Source organism: Lactuca virosa, chromosome 1 (assembly GCF_052849685.1).
Source record: "Lactuca virosa cultivar CGN04683 chromosome 1, Lactuca_virosa_CGN04683_v6, whole genome shotgun sequence".
Taxonomy (NCBI): Eukaryota; Viridiplantae; Streptophyta; class Magnoliopsida; order Asterales; family Asteraceae; genus Lactuca; species Lactuca virosa.
This window is the reverse complement of record NC_136426.1, coordinates 261,400,176-261,412,888: the sequence shown is the minus strand read 5'-3', so window position 1 is coordinate 261,412,888 and position 12,713 is coordinate 261,400,176. Positions and strand designations below refer to the sequence as shown.

The 12,713-nt window shown below is 47.5% G+C and overlaps 37 non-coding genes across 37 annotated transcripts; all 37 read right to left on the bottom strand.

Annotated features, from left to right (window-relative positions):
- Position 1: 1 nt before the first annotated feature.
- LOC145154033 (5S ribosomal RNA) lies at positions 2 to 120 on the bottom strand. The gene has a single exon (XR_013734519.1). It is a non-coding gene; the product is annotated as a 5S ribosomal RNA (ribosomal RNA).
- A 232-nt stretch (positions 121 to 352) lies between these two features.
- LOC145149881 (5S ribosomal RNA) lies at positions 353 to 471 on the bottom strand. The gene has a single exon (XR_013730720.1). It is a non-coding gene; the product is annotated as a 5S ribosomal RNA (ribosomal RNA).
- Positions 472 to 686: 215 nt separating this feature from the next.
- Positions 687 to 805, bottom strand: LOC145145072 (5S ribosomal RNA). The gene has a single exon (XR_013726063.1). It is a non-coding gene; the product is annotated as a 5S ribosomal RNA (ribosomal RNA).
- A 227-nt stretch (positions 806 to 1,032) lies between these two features.
- LOC145154022 (5S ribosomal RNA) lies at positions 1,033 to 1,151 on the bottom strand. The gene has a single exon (XR_013734508.1). It is a non-coding gene; the product is annotated as a 5S ribosomal RNA (ribosomal RNA).
- A 230-nt stretch (positions 1,152 to 1,381) lies between these two features.
- LOC145153380 (5S ribosomal RNA) lies at positions 1,382 to 1,500 on the bottom strand. Its single transcript, XR_013733892.1, has one exon. It is a non-coding gene; the product is annotated as a 5S ribosomal RNA (ribosomal RNA).
- Positions 1,501 to 1,729: 229 nt separating this feature from the next.
- Positions 1,730 to 1,848, bottom strand: LOC145145898 (5S ribosomal RNA). Its single transcript, XR_013726850.1, has one exon. It is a non-coding gene; the product is annotated as a 5S ribosomal RNA (ribosomal RNA).
- Positions 1,849 to 2,066: 218 nt separating this feature from the next.
- Positions 2,067 to 2,185, bottom strand: LOC145152902 (5S ribosomal RNA). Its single transcript, XR_013733424.1, has one exon. It is a non-coding gene; the product is annotated as a 5S ribosomal RNA (ribosomal RNA).
- A 230-nt stretch (positions 2,186 to 2,415) lies between these two features.
- LOC145154010 (5S ribosomal RNA) lies at positions 2,416 to 2,534 on the bottom strand. The gene has a single exon (XR_013734496.1). It is a non-coding gene; the product is annotated as a 5S ribosomal RNA (ribosomal RNA).
- A 228-nt stretch (positions 2,535 to 2,762) lies between these two features.
- On the bottom strand, positions 2,763 to 2,881 carry LOC145150861 (5S ribosomal RNA). The gene has a single exon (XR_013731672.1). It is a non-coding gene; the product is annotated as a 5S ribosomal RNA (ribosomal RNA).
- A 215-nt stretch (positions 2,882 to 3,096) lies between these two features.
- LOC145139756 (5S ribosomal RNA) lies at positions 3,097 to 3,215 on the bottom strand. The gene has a single exon (XR_013721990.1). It is a non-coding gene; the product is annotated as a 5S ribosomal RNA (ribosomal RNA).
- Positions 3,216 to 3,444: 229 nt separating this feature from the next.
- Positions 3,445 to 3,563, bottom strand: LOC145145965 (5S ribosomal RNA). Its single transcript, XR_013726915.1, has one exon. It is a non-coding gene; the product is annotated as a 5S ribosomal RNA (ribosomal RNA).
- Positions 3,564 to 3,792: 229 nt separating this feature from the next.
- LOC145155486 (5S ribosomal RNA) lies at positions 3,793 to 3,911 on the bottom strand. The gene has a single exon (XR_013735923.1). It is a non-coding gene; the product is annotated as a 5S ribosomal RNA (ribosomal RNA).
- Positions 3,912 to 4,143: 232 nt separating this feature from the next.
- LOC145152476 (5S ribosomal RNA) lies at positions 4,144 to 4,262 on the bottom strand. Its single transcript, XR_013733001.1, has one exon. It is a non-coding gene; the product is annotated as a 5S ribosomal RNA (ribosomal RNA).
- Positions 4,263 to 4,491: 229 nt separating this feature from the next.
- On the bottom strand, positions 4,492 to 4,610 carry LOC145154126 (5S ribosomal RNA). The gene has a single exon (XR_013734607.1). It is a non-coding gene; the product is annotated as a 5S ribosomal RNA (ribosomal RNA).
- Positions 4,611 to 4,840: 230 nt separating this feature from the next.
- Positions 4,841 to 4,959, bottom strand: LOC145154752 (5S ribosomal RNA). The gene has a single exon (XR_013735211.1). It is a non-coding gene; the product is annotated as a 5S ribosomal RNA (ribosomal RNA).
- A 229-nt stretch (positions 4,960 to 5,188) lies between these two features.
- On the bottom strand, positions 5,189 to 5,307 carry LOC145156110 (5S ribosomal RNA). Its single transcript, XR_013736535.1, has one exon. It is a non-coding gene; the product is annotated as a 5S ribosomal RNA (ribosomal RNA).
- Positions 5,308 to 5,537: 230 nt separating this feature from the next.
- Positions 5,538 to 5,656, bottom strand: LOC145153809 (5S ribosomal RNA). Its single transcript, XR_013734300.1, has one exon. It is a non-coding gene; the product is annotated as a 5S ribosomal RNA (ribosomal RNA).
- Positions 5,657 to 5,886: 230 nt separating this feature from the next.
- LOC145153998 (5S ribosomal RNA) lies at positions 5,887 to 6,005 on the bottom strand. Its single transcript, XR_013734485.1, has one exon. It is a non-coding gene; the product is annotated as a 5S ribosomal RNA (ribosomal RNA).
- Positions 6,006 to 6,234: 229 nt separating this feature from the next.
- LOC145154124 (5S ribosomal RNA) lies at positions 6,235 to 6,353 on the bottom strand. The gene has a single exon (XR_013734606.1). It is a non-coding gene; the product is annotated as a 5S ribosomal RNA (ribosomal RNA).
- A 224-nt stretch (positions 6,354 to 6,577) lies between these two features.
- On the bottom strand, positions 6,578 to 6,696 carry LOC145152384 (5S ribosomal RNA). The gene has a single exon (XR_013732904.1). It is a non-coding gene; the product is annotated as a 5S ribosomal RNA (ribosomal RNA).
- A 220-nt stretch (positions 6,697 to 6,916) lies between these two features.
- Positions 6,917 to 7,035, bottom strand: LOC145154623 (5S ribosomal RNA). Its single transcript, XR_013735089.1, has one exon. It is a non-coding gene; the product is annotated as a 5S ribosomal RNA (ribosomal RNA).
- Positions 7,036 to 7,262: 227 nt separating this feature from the next.
- On the bottom strand, positions 7,263 to 7,381 carry LOC145153986 (5S ribosomal RNA). The gene has a single exon (XR_013734474.1). It is a non-coding gene; the product is annotated as a 5S ribosomal RNA (ribosomal RNA).
- A 228-nt stretch (positions 7,382 to 7,609) lies between these two features.
- LOC145150297 (5S ribosomal RNA) lies at positions 7,610 to 7,725 on the bottom strand. Its single transcript, XR_013731116.1, has one exon. It is a non-coding gene; the product is annotated as a 5S ribosomal RNA (ribosomal RNA).
- A 230-nt stretch (positions 7,726 to 7,955) lies between these two features.
- Positions 7,956 to 8,074, bottom strand: LOC145154751 (5S ribosomal RNA). Its single transcript, XR_013735210.1, has one exon. It is a non-coding gene; the product is annotated as a 5S ribosomal RNA (ribosomal RNA).
- A 229-nt stretch (positions 8,075 to 8,303) lies between these two features.
- Positions 8,304 to 8,422, bottom strand: LOC145139511 (5S ribosomal RNA). Its single transcript, XR_013721927.1, has one exon. It is a non-coding gene; the product is annotated as a 5S ribosomal RNA (ribosomal RNA).
- A 230-nt stretch (positions 8,423 to 8,652) lies between these two features.
- LOC145153679 (5S ribosomal RNA) lies at positions 8,653 to 8,771 on the bottom strand. Its single transcript, XR_013734175.1, has one exon. It is a non-coding gene; the product is annotated as a 5S ribosomal RNA (ribosomal RNA).
- Positions 8,772 to 9,002: 231 nt separating this feature from the next.
- On the bottom strand, positions 9,003 to 9,121 carry LOC145156109 (5S ribosomal RNA). Its single transcript, XR_013736534.1, has one exon. It is a non-coding gene; the product is annotated as a 5S ribosomal RNA (ribosomal RNA).
- Positions 9,122 to 9,350: 229 nt separating this feature from the next.
- On the bottom strand, positions 9,351 to 9,469 carry LOC145154123 (5S ribosomal RNA). Its single transcript, XR_013734605.1, has one exon. It is a non-coding gene; the product is annotated as a 5S ribosomal RNA (ribosomal RNA).
- Positions 9,470 to 9,693: 224 nt separating this feature from the next.
- LOC145154824 (5S ribosomal RNA) lies at positions 9,694 to 9,812 on the bottom strand. Its single transcript, XR_013735289.1, has one exon. It is a non-coding gene; the product is annotated as a 5S ribosomal RNA (ribosomal RNA).
- Positions 9,813 to 10,032: 220 nt separating this feature from the next.
- Positions 10,033 to 10,151, bottom strand: LOC145152793 (5S ribosomal RNA). The gene has a single exon (XR_013733316.1). It is a non-coding gene; the product is annotated as a 5S ribosomal RNA (ribosomal RNA).
- A 227-nt stretch (positions 10,152 to 10,378) lies between these two features.
- Positions 10,379 to 10,497, bottom strand: LOC145154795 (5S ribosomal RNA). The gene has a single exon (XR_013735257.1). It is a non-coding gene; the product is annotated as a 5S ribosomal RNA (ribosomal RNA).
- A 216-nt stretch (positions 10,498 to 10,713) lies between these two features.
- LOC145154414 (5S ribosomal RNA) lies at positions 10,714 to 10,832 on the bottom strand. Its single transcript, XR_013734886.1, has one exon. It is a non-coding gene; the product is annotated as a 5S ribosomal RNA (ribosomal RNA).
- A 230-nt stretch (positions 10,833 to 11,062) lies between these two features.
- LOC145144891 (5S ribosomal RNA) lies at positions 11,063 to 11,181 on the bottom strand. The gene has a single exon (XR_013725892.1). It is a non-coding gene; the product is annotated as a 5S ribosomal RNA (ribosomal RNA).
- Positions 11,182 to 11,405: 224 nt separating this feature from the next.
- Positions 11,406 to 11,524, bottom strand: LOC145153974 (5S ribosomal RNA). The gene has a single exon (XR_013734463.1). It is a non-coding gene; the product is annotated as a 5S ribosomal RNA (ribosomal RNA).
- Positions 11,525 to 11,754: 230 nt separating this feature from the next.
- LOC145154122 (5S ribosomal RNA) lies at positions 11,755 to 11,873 on the bottom strand. The gene has a single exon (XR_013734604.1). It is a non-coding gene; the product is annotated as a 5S ribosomal RNA (ribosomal RNA).
- A 225-nt stretch (positions 11,874 to 12,098) lies between these two features.
- LOC145152786 (5S ribosomal RNA) lies at positions 12,099 to 12,217 on the bottom strand. Its single transcript, XR_013733307.1, has one exon. It is a non-coding gene; the product is annotated as a 5S ribosomal RNA (ribosomal RNA).
- Positions 12,218 to 12,442: 225 nt separating this feature from the next.
- LOC145155763 (5S ribosomal RNA) lies at positions 12,443 to 12,561 on the bottom strand. The gene has a single exon (XR_013736192.1). It is a non-coding gene; the product is annotated as a 5S ribosomal RNA (ribosomal RNA).
- Positions 12,562 to 12,713: the final 152 nt, after the last annotated feature.

Sequence of the window (12,713 nt, the reverse complement as noted above, 5' to 3'; positions counted from 1 at the left end):
GGGGGTGCAACACGAGGACTTCCCAGGGGGTCACCCATCCTAGTACTACTCTCGCCCAAGCACGCTTAACTGCGGAGTTCTGATGGGATCCGGTGCATTAGTGCTGGTATGATCGCACCCGAAATACTATCCATGCTTATTGCTTTTATGTCTTAAAAGACGCAGAACCTCCTTTGTTTTCGTACGCGAGGCGTGGGACTCACGTGTCCGATCGGCTCCGTTCCAAAAATACGAAAACCATCAACCATGAAGCGGTGGCCACCCGAGCATAGAAATAGCAAGAAAGAAAACAAAAAAAACCGCACGTAAAATCTAAAAAAACGCAAACGGGCAACGAAAAGGGGGGGGGGGGGGGGTGCAACACGAGGACTTCCCAGGGGGTCACCCATCCTAGTACTACTCTCGCCCACGCATGCTTAACTGTGGAGTTCTGATGGGATCCGGTACATTAGTGCTGGTATGATAGCACCCGAAATACTATCCATGCTTATTGCTTTTATGTCTTAAAAGACGCAGAACCTCCTTTGTTTTCGTACGCGAGGCGTGGGACCCACGTGACCGATCGGCTCCGTTCCAAAAATACGAAAACCATCAACCATGAAGCGGAGGCCACCCGAGCATAGAAATAGCAAGAAAAAAAAACCGCACGTAAAATCTAAAAAAACGCAAACGGACAACGAAAAAAAGGGGTGCAACACGAGGACTTCCCAGGGGGTCACCCAGCCTAGTACTACTCTAGCCCAAGCACGCTTAACTGCGGAGTTCTGATGGGATCCGGTGCATTAGTGCTGGTATGATCGCACCCGAAATACTATCCATGCTTATTGCTTGTATGTCTTAAAAGACGCAGAACCTCCTTTGTTTTCGTACGCGAGGCGTGGGACCCACGTGACCGATCGGCTTCGTTCCAAAAATACGAAGACAATGAACCATGAAACGAAGGCCACCCGAGCATAGAAATAGCAAGAAAAAAAAAAACAAAAAAAAACCGCACGTAAAATCTAAAAAAACGCAAACGGACAACGAAAAAGGGGGGTGCAACACGAGGACTTCCCAGGGGGTCACCCATCCTAGTACTACTCTCGCCCAAGCACGCTTAACTGCGGAGTTCTGATGGGATCCGGTGCATTAGTGCTGGTATGATCGCACCCGAAATACTATCCATGCTTATTGCTTGTATGTCTTAAAAGACGCAGAACCTCCTTTGTTTTCGTACGCGAGTCGTGGGACCCACGTGACCGATCGGCTCCGTTCCAAAAATACGAAGACCATGAACCATGAAACGAAGGCCACCCGAGCATAGAAATAGCAAGAAAGAAAAAAAAAACAAAAAAAAACCGCACGTAAAATCTAAAAAAACGCAAACAGACAACGAAAAAGGGGGGTGCAACACGAGGACTTCCCAAGGGGTCACCCATCCTAGTACTACTCTCGCCCAAGCACGCTTAACTGCGGAGTTCTGATGGGATCCGGTGCATTAGTGCTGGTATGATCGCACCCGAAATACTATCAATGCTTATTGCTTTTATGTCTTAAAAGACGTAGAACCTCCTTTGTTTTCGTACGCGAGGCGTGGAACCCACGTGACCGATCGGCTCCGTTCCAAAAATACGAAAACCATCAACCATGAAGCGGATGCCACCCGAGCATAGAAATAGCAAGAAAGAAAAAAAAACAAAAAAAAACCGCACGTAAAATCTAAAAAAACGCAAACGGACAACGAAAAAGGGGGGTGCAACACGAGGACTTCCCAGGGGGTCACCCATCCTAGTACTACTCTCGCCCAAGCACGTTTAACTGCGGAGTTCTGATGGGATCCGGTGCATTAGTGATGGTATGATCGCACCCGAAATACTATCCATGCTTATTGCTTGTATGTCTTAAAAGACGCAGAACCTACTTTGTTTTCGTACGCGAGGCGTGGGACCCACGTGACCGATCGGCTCCGTTCCAAAAATACGAAGACCATGAACCATGAAACGAAGGCCACCCGAGCATAGAAATAGCAAAAAAAAAAAAAAACCGCACGTAAAATCTAAAAAAACACAAACGGACAACGAAAAAGGGGGGTGCAACACGAGAACTTCCCAGGGGGTCACCCATCCTAGTACTACTCTCGCCCAAGCACGCTTAACTGCGGAGTTCTGATGGGATCCGGTGCATTAGTGCTGGTATGATCGCACCCGAAATACTATCCATGCTTATTGCTTGTATGTCTTAAAAGACGCAGAACCTCCTTTGTTTTCGTACGCGAGGCGTGGGACCCACGTGACCGATCGGCTCCGTTCCAAAAATACGAAGACAATGAACCATGAAACGAAGGCCACCCGAGCATAGAAATAGCAAGAAAGAAAAAAAAACCAAAAAAAAACCGCACGTAAAATCTAAAAAAACGCAAACGGACAACGAAAAAGGGGGGTGCAACACGAGGACTTCCCAGGGGGTCACCCATCCTAGTACTACTCTCGCCCAAGCACGCTTAACTGCGGAGTTCTGATGGGATCCGGTGCATTAGTGCTGGTATGATCGCACCCGAAATACTATCCATGCTTATTGCTTTTATGTCTTAAAAGACGCAGAACCTCCTTTGTTTTCGTACGCGAGGCGTGGGACTCACGTGTCCGATCGGCTCCGTTCCAAAAATACGAAAACCATCAACCATGAAGCGGTGGCCACCCGAGCATAGAAATAGCAAGAAAGAAAACAAAAAAAACCGCACGTAAAATCTAAAAAAACGCAAACGGGCAACGAAAAGGGGGGGGGGGGTGCAACACGAGGACTTCCCAGGGGGTCACCCATCCTAGTACTACTCTCGCCCACGCATGCTTAACTGTGGAGTTCTGATGGGATCCGGTACATTAGTGATGGTATGATAGCACCCGAAATACTATCCATGCTTATTGCTTTTATGTCTTAAAAGACGCAGAACCTCCTTTGTTTTCGTACGCGAGGCGTGGGACCCACGTGACCGATCGGCTCCGTTCCAAAAATACGAAAACCATCAACCATGAAGCGGAGGCCACCCGAGCATAGAAATAGCAAGAAAAAAAAACCGCACGTAAAATCTAAAAAAACGCAAACGGACAACGAAAAAAAGGGGTGCAACACGAGGACTTCCCAGGGGGTCACCCATCCTAGTACTACTCTAGCCCAAGCACGCTTAACTGCGGAGTTCTGATGGGATCCGGTGCATTAGTGCTGGTATGATCGCACCCGAAATACTATCCATGCTTATTGCTTTTATGTCTTAAAAGACGCAGAACCTCCTTTGTTTTCGTACGCGAGGCGTGGAACCCACGTGACCGATCGGCTCCGTTCCAAAAATACGAAAACCATCAACCATGAAGCGGAGGCCACCCGAGCATAGAAATAGCAAGAAAGAAAAAAAAACAAAAAAAAACCGCACGTAAAATCTAAAAAAACGCAAACGGACAACGAAAAAGGAGGGTGCAACATGAGGACTTCCCAGGGGGTCACCCATCCTAGTACTACTCTCGCCCAAGCACGCTTAACTGCGGAGTTCTGATGGGATCCGGTGCATTAGTGCTGGTATGATCACACCCGAAATACTATCCATGCTTATTGCTTGTATGTCTTAAAAGACGCAGAACCTCCTTTGTATTCGTACGCGAGGCGTGGGACCCACGTGACCGATCGGCTTCGTTCCAAAAATACGAAGACAATGAACCATGAAACGAAGGCCACCCGAGCATAGAAATAGCAAGAAAGAAAAAAAAACAAAAAAAAACCGCACGTAAAATCTAAAAAAACGCAAACGGACAACGAAAAAGGGGGGTGCAACACGAGGACTTCCCAGGGGGTCATCCATCCTAGTACTACTCTCGCCCAAGCACGCTTAACTGCGGAGTTCTGATGGGATCCGGTGCATTAGTGCTGGTATGATCGCACCCGAAATACTATCCATGCTTATTGCTTTTATGTCTTAAAAGACGCAGAACCTCCTTTGTTTTCGTACGCGAGGCGTGGGACTCACGTGACCGATCGGCTCCGTTCCAAAAATACGAAAACCATCAACCATGAAGCGGTGGCCACCCGAGCATAGAAATAGCAAGAAAGAAAACAAAAAAAACCGCACGTAAAATCTAAAAAAACGCAAACGGGCAACGAAAAAGGGGGGGGGGGGGGGTGCAACACGAGGACTTCCCAGGGGGTCACCCATCCTAGTACTACTCTCGCCCAAGCACGCTTAACTGCGGAGTTCTGATGGGATCCGGTGTATTAGTGCTGGTATGATCGCACCCGAAATACTATCCATGCTTATTGCTTTTATGTCTTAAAAGACGTAGAACCTCCTTTGTTTTCGTACGCGAGGCGTGGAACCCACGTAACCGATCGGCTCCGTTCCAAAAATACGAAAACCATCAACCATGAAGCGGAGGCCACCCGAGCATAGAAATAGCAAGAAAGAAAAAAAAACAAAAAAAAACCGCACGTAAAATCTAAAAAAACGCAAACGGACAACGAAAAAGGGGGGTGCAACACGAGGACTTCCCAGGGGGTCACCCATCCTAGTACTACTCTCGCCCAAGCACGTTTAACTGCGGAGTTCTGATGGGATCCGGTGCATTAGTGCTGGTATGATCGCACCCGAAATACTATCCATGCTTATTGCTTGTATGTCTTAAAAGACGCAGAACCTCCTTTGTTTTCGTACGCGAGGCGTGGGACCCTCGTGACCGATCGGCTCCGTTCCAAAAATACGAAGACCATGAACCATGAAACGAACGCCACCCGACCATAGAAATAGCAAGAAAGAAAAAAAAAACAAAAAAAAACCGCACGTAAAATCTAAAAAAACGCAAACGGACAACGAAAAAGGGGGGTGCAACACGAGGACTTCCCAGGGGGTCACCCATCCTAGTACAACTCTCGCCCAAGCACGCTTAACTGCGGAGTTCTGATGGGATCCGGTGCATTAGTGCTGGTATGATCGCACCCGAAATACTATCCATGCTTATTGCTTGTATGTCTTAAAAGACGCAGAACCTCCTTTGTTTTCGTACGCGAGGCGTGGGACCCACGTGACCGATCGGCTCCGTTCCAAAAATACGAAGACCATCAACCATGAAGCGGAGGCCACCCTAGCATAGAAATAGCAAGAAAGAAAAAAAACAAAAAAAAACCGCACGTAAAATCTAAAAAAACGCAAACGGACAACGAAAAAGGGGGGGTGCAACACGAGGACTTCCCATGGGGTCACCCATCCTAGTACTACTCTCGCCCAAACACGCTTAACTGCGGAGTTCTGATGGGATCCGGTGCATTAGTGCTGGTATGATCGCACCCGAAATACTATCCATGCTTATTGCTTTTATGTCTTAAAAGACGCATAACCTCCTTTGTTTTCGTACGCGAGGCGTGGGACCCACGTGACCGATCGGCTCCGTTCCAAAAATACGAAAACCATCAACCATGAAGCGGAGGCCACCCGAGCATATAAATAGCAAGAAAGAAAAAAAAAACAAAAAAAAACCGCACGTAAAATCTAAAAAAACGCAAACGGACAACGAAAAAGGAGGGTGCAACACGAGGACTTCCCAAGGGGTCACCCATCCTAGTACTACTCTCGCCCAAGCACGCTTAACTGCGGAGTTCTGATGGGATCCGGTGCATTAGTGCTGGTATGATCGCACCCGAAATACTATCCATGCTTATTGCTTGTATGTCTTAAAAAACGCAGAACCTCCTTTGTTTTCGTACGCGAGGCGTGGGACCCACGTGACCGATCGGCTCCGTTCCAAAAATACGAAGACCATGAACCATGAAACGAAGGCCACCCGAGCATAGAAATAGCAAGAAAGAAAAAAAAAACAAAAAAAAACCGCACGTAAAATCTAAAAAAACGCAAACAGACAACGAAAAAGGGGGGTGCAACACGAGGACTTCCCAGGGGGTCACCCATCCTAGTACTACTCTCGCCCAAGCACGCTTAACTGCGGAGTTCTGATGGGATCCGGTGCATTAGTGCTGGTATGATCGCACCCGAAATACTATCCATGCTTATTGCTTTTATGTCTTAAAAGACGTAGAACCTCCTTTGTTTTCGTACGCGAGGCGTGGAACCCACGTGACCGATCGGCTCCGTTCCAAAAATACGAAAACCATCAACCATGAAGCGGAGGCCACCCGAGCATAGAAATAGCAAGAAAGAAAAAAAAACAAAAAAAAACCGCACGTAAAATCTAAAAAAACGCAAACGGACAACGAAAAAGGGGGGTGCAACACGAGGACTTCCCAGGGGGTCACCCATCCTAGTACTACTCTCGCCCAAGCACGTTTAACTGCGGAGTTCTGATGGGATCCGGTGCATTAGTGCTGGTATGATCGCACCCGAAATACTATCCATGCTTATTGCTTGTATGTCTTAAAAGACGCAGAACCTACTTTGTTTTCGTACGCGAGGCGTGGGACCCACGTGACCGATCGGCTCCGTTCCAAAAATACGAAGACCATGAACCATGAAACGAAGGCCACCCGAGCATAGAAATAGCAAAAAAAAAAAAAAAAAAAAACCGCACGTAAAATCTAAAAAAACACAAACGGACAACGAAAAAGGGGGGTGCAACACGAGAACTTCCCATGGGGTCACCCATCCTAGTACTACTCTCGCCCAAGCACGCTTAACTGCGGAGTTCTGATGGGATCCGGTGCATTAGTGCTGGTATGATCGCACCCGAAATACTATCCATGCTTATTGCTTGTATGTCTTAAAAGACGCAGAACCTCCTTTGTTTTCGTACGCGAGGCGTGGGACCCACGTGACCGATCAGCTCCGTTCCAAAAATACGAAGACCATCAACCATGAAGCGGAGGCCACCCGAGCATAGAAAAAGCAAGAAAGAAAAAAAAAACCGCACGCAAAATCTAAAAAAACGCAAACGGACAACGAAAAAGGGGGGTGCAACACGAGGACTTCCCATGGGGTCACCCATCCTAGTACTACTCTCGCCCAAGCACACTTAACTGCGGAGTTCTGATGGGATCCGGTGCATTAGTGCTGGTATGATCGCACCCGAAATACTGTCCATGCTTATTGCTTGTATGTCTTAAAAGACACAGAACCTCCTTTGTTTTCGTACGCGAGGCGTGGGACCCACGTGACCGATCGACTCCGTTCCAAAAATACGAAGACCATGAACCATGAAACGGAGGCCACCCGAGCATAGAAATAGCAAGAAAAAAAAAACAAAAAAAAACCGCACGTAAAATCTAAAAAAACGCAAACGGACAACGAGAAAGGGGGGGTGCAACACGAGGACTTCCCAGGGGGTCACCCATCCTAGTACTACTCTCGCCCAAGCACGCTTAACTGCGGAGTTCTGATGGGATCCGGTGCATTAGTGCTGGTATGATCGCACCCGAAATACTATCCATGCTTATTGCTTTTATGTCTTAAAAGACGTAGAACCTCCTTTGTTTTCGTACGCGAGGCGTGGAACCCACGTGACCGATCGGCTCCGTTCCAAAAATACGAAAACCATCAACCATGAAGCGGAGGCCACCCGAGCATAGAAATAGCAAGAAAGAAAAAAAACAAAAAAAAACCGCACGTAAAATCTAAAAAAACGCAAACGGACAACGAAAAAGGGGGGTGCAACACGAGGACTTCCCAGGGGGTCACCCATCCTAGTACTACTCTCGCCCAAGCACGTTTAACTGCGGAGTTCTGATGGGATCCGCATTAGTGCTGGTATGATCGCACCCGAAATACTATCCATGCTTATTGCTTGTATGTCTTAAAAGACGCAGAACCTCCTTTGTTTTCGTACGCGAGGCGTGGGACCCACGTGACCGATCGGCTCCGTTCCAAAAATACGAAGACCATGAACCATGAAACGAAGGCCACCCGAGCATAGAAATAGCAAGAAAGAAAAAAAAAACAAAAAAAAACCGCACGTAAAATCTAAAAAAACGCAAACGGACAACGAAAAAGGGGGGTGCAACACGAGGACTTCCCAGGGGGTCACCCATCCTAGTACAACTCTCGCCCAAGCACGCTTAACTGCGGAGTTCTGATGGGATCCGGTGCATTAGTGCTGGTATGATCGCACCCGAAATACTATCCATGCTTATTGCTTGTATGTCTTAAAAGACGCAGAACCTCCTTTGTTTTCGTACGCGAGGCGTGGGACCCACGTGACCGATCGGCTCCGTTCCAAAAATACGAAGACCATCAACCATGAATCGGAGGCCACCCTAGCATAGAAATAGCAAGAAAGAAAAAAAACAAAAAAAAACCGCACGTAAAATCTAAAAAAACGCAAACGGACAACGAAAAAGGGGGGGTGCAACACGAGGACTTCCCATGGGGTCACCCATCATAGTACTACTCTCGCCCAAACACGCTTAACTGCGGAGTTCTGATGGGATCCGGTGCATTAGTGCTGGTATGATCGCACCCGAAATACTATCCATGCTTATTGCTTTTATGTCTTAAAAGACGCAGAACCTCCTTTGTTTTCGTACGCGAGGCGTGGGACCCACGTGACCGATCGGCTCCGTTCCAAAAATACGAAAACCATCAACCATGAAGCGGAGGCCACCCGAGCATAGAAATAGCAAGAAAGAAAAAAAAAACAAAAAAAAACCGCACGTAAAATCTAAAAAAACGCAAACAGACAACGAAAAAGGGGGGTGCAACACGAGGACTTCCCAGGGGGTCACCCATCTTAGTACTACTCTCGCCCAAGCACGCTTAACTGCGGAGTTCTGATGGGATCCGGTGCATTAGTGCTGGTATGATCGCACCCGAAATACTATCCATGCTTATTGCTTTTATGTCTTAAAAGACGTAGAACCTCCTTTGTTTTCGTACGCGAGGCGTGGAACCCACGTGACCGATCGGCTCCGTTCCAAAAATACGAAAACCATCAACCATGAAGCGGAGGCCACCCGAGCATAGAAATAGCAAGAAAGAAAAAAAAAACAAAAAAAAACCGCACGTAAAATCTAAAAAAACGCAAACGGACAACGAAAAAGGGGGGGTGCAACACGAGGACTTCCCATGGGGTCACCCATCCTAGTACTACTCTCGCCCAAACACGCTTAACTGCGGAGTTCTGATGGGATCCGGTGCATTAGTGCTGGTATGATCGCACCCGAAATACTATCCATGCTTATTGCTTTTATGTCTTAAAAGACGTAGAACCTCCTTTGTTTTCGTACGCGAGGCGTGGAACCCACGTGACCGATCGGCTCCGTTCCAAAAATACGAAAACCATCAACCATGAAGCGGAGGCCACCCGAGCATAGAAATAGCAAGAAAGAAAAAAAAACAAAAAAAAACCGCACGTAAAATCTAAAAAAACGCAAACGGACAACGAAAAAGGGGGGTGCAACACGAGGACTTCCCAGGGGGTCACCCATCCTAGTACTACTCTCGCCCAAGCACGTTTAACTGCGGAGTTCTGATGGGATCCGGTGCATTAGTGCTGGTATGATCGCACCCGAAATACTATCCATGCTTATTGATTGTATGTCTTAAAAGACGCAGAACCTACTTTGTTTTCGTACGCGAGGCGTGGGACCCACGTGACCGATCGGCTCCGTTCCAAAAATACGAAGACCATGAACCATGAAACGAAGGCCACCCGAGCATAGAAATAGCAAAAAAAAAAAAAAAAAAAAACCGCACGTAAAATCTAAAAAAACACAAACGGACAACGAAAAAGGGGGGTGCAACACGAGAACTTCCCAGGGGGTCACCCATCCTAGTACTACTCTCGCCCAAGCACGATTAACTGCGGAGTTCTGATGGGATCCGGTGCATTAGTGCTGGTATGATCGCACCCGAAATACTATCCATGCTTATTGCTTCTTTGTCTTAAAAGACGCAGAACCTCCTTTGTTTTCGTACGCGAGGCGTGGGACCCACGTGACCGATCAGCTCCGTTCCAAAAATACGAAGACCATCAACCATGAAGCGGAGGCCACCCGAGCATAGAAATAGCAAGAAAGAAAAAAAAAACCGCACGCAAAATCTAAAAAAACGCAAACGGACAACGAAAAAGGGGGGTGCAACACGAGGACTTCCCATGGGGTCACCCATCCTAGTACTACTCTCGCCCAAGCACGCTTAACTGCGGAGTTCTGATGGGATCCGGTGCATTAGTGCTGGTATGATCGCACCCGAAATACTGTCCATGCTTATTGCTTGTATGTCTTAAAAGACACAGAACCTCCTTTGTTTTCGTACGCGAGGCGTGGGACCCACGTGACCGATCGGCTCCGTTCCAAAAATACGAAGACCATGAACCATGAAACGGAGGCCACCCGAGCATAGAAATAGCAAGAAAAAAAAAACAAAAAAAAACCGCACGTAAAATCTAAAAAAACGCAAACGGACAACGAGAAAGGGGGGGTGCAACACGAGGACTTCCTAGGGGGTCACCCATCCTAGTACTACTCTCGCCCAAGCACGCTTAACTGCGGAGTTCTGATGGGATCCGGTGCATTAGTGCTGGTATGATCGCACCCGAAATACTATCCATGCTTATTGCTTTTATGTCATAAAAGACGCAGAACCTCCTTTGTTTTCGTACGCGAGGCGTGGGACCCACGTGACCGATCGGCTCCGTTCCAAAAATACGAAAACCATCAACCATGAAGCGGAGGCCACCCGAGCATAGAAATAGCAAGAAAAAAAAAACCGCACGTAAAATCTAAAAAAACGCAAACGGACAACGAAAAGGAGGGGTGCAACACGAGCACTTCCCAGGGGGTCACCCATCCTAGTACTACTCTCGCCCAAGCACGCTTAACTGCGGAGTTCTGATGGGATCCGGTGCATTAGTGCTGGTATGATCGCACCCGAAATACTATCCATGCTTATTGCTTTTATGTCTTAAAAGACGCAGAACCTCCTTTGTTTTCGTACGCGAGGCGTGGAACCCACGTGATCGATCGGTTCCGTTCCAAAAATACGAAAACCATCAACCATGAAGTGGAGGCCACCCGAGCATAGAAATAGCAAGAAAGAAAAAAAAAACAAAAAAAAACCGCACGTAAAATCTAAAAAAACGCAAACGGACAACGAAAAAGGGGGGTGCAACACGAGGACTTCCCAGGGGGTCACCCATCCTACTACTACTCTCGCCCAAGCACGCTTAACTGCAGAGTTCTGATGGGATCCGGTGCATTAGTGCTGGTATGATCGCACCCGAAATACTATCCATGCTTATTGCTTGTATGTCTTAAAAGACGCAGAACCTCCTTTGTTTTCGTACGCGAGGCGTGAGACCCACGTGACCGATCGGCTCCGTTCCAAAAATACGAAGACCATGAACCATGAAACGGAGGCCACCCGAGCATAGAAATAGCAAGAAAAAAAAACAAAAAAAACCGCACGTAAAATCTAAAAAAACGCAAACAGACAACGAAAAAAGGGGGTGCAACACGAGGACTTCCCAGGGGGTCACCCATCCTAGTACTACTCTCGCCCAAGCACGCTTAACTGCGGAGTTCTGATGGGATCCGGTGCATTAGTGCTGGTATGATCGCACCCGAAATACTATCCATGTTTATTGCTTTTATGTCTTAAAAGACGTAGAACCTCCTTTGTTTTCGTACGCGAGGCGTGGAACCCACGTGACCGATCGGCTCCGTTCCAAAAATACGAAAACCATCAACCATGAAGCGGAGGCCACCCAAGCATAGAAATAGCAAGAAAGAAAAAAAAAACAAAAAAAAACCGCACGTAAAATCTAAAAAAACGCAAACGGACAACGAAAAAGGGGGGTGCAACACGAGGACTTCCCAGGGGGTCACCCATCCTAGTACTACTCTCGCCCAAGCACGTTTAACTGCGGAGTTCTGATGGGATCCGGTGCATTAGTGCTGGTATGATCGCACCCGAAATACTATCCATGCTTATTGCTTGTATGTCTTAAAAGACGCAGAACCTACTTTGTTTTCGTACGCGAGGCGTGGGACCCACGTGACCGATCGGCTCCGTTCCAAAAATACGAAGACCATGAACCATGAAACGAAGGCCACCCGAGCATAGAAATAGCAAAAAAAAAAAAAAAAAAAAAACCGCACGTAAAATCTAAAAAAACACAAACGGACAACGAAAAAGGGGGGTGCAACACGAGAACTTCCCAGGGGGTCACCCATCCTAGTACTACTCTCGCCCAAGCACGCTTAACTGCGGAGTTCTGATGGGATCCGGTGCATTAGTGCTGGTATGATCGCACCCGAAATACTATCCATGCTTATTGCTTGTATGTCTTAAAAGACGCAGAACCTCCTTTGTTTTCGTACGCGAGGCGTGGGACCCACGTGACCGATCAGCTCCGTTCCAAAAATCTGAAGACCATCAACCATGAAGCGGAGGCCACCCGAGCATAGAAATAGCAAGAAAGAAAAAAAAAAAAAAACCGCACGCAAAATCTAAAAAAACGCAAACGGACAACGAAAAAGGGGGGTGCAACACGAGGACTTCCCATGGGGTCACCCATCCTAGTACTACTCTCGCCCAAGCACGCTTAACTGCGGAGTTCTGATGGGATCCGGTGCATTAGTGCTAGTATGATCGCACCCGAAATACTGTCCATGCTTATTGCTTGTATGTCTTAAAACACACAGAACCTCCTTTGTTTTCGTACGCGAGGCGTGGGACCCACGTGACCGATCGGCTCCGTTCCAAAAATACGAAGACCATGAACCATGAAACGGAGGCCACCCGAGCATAG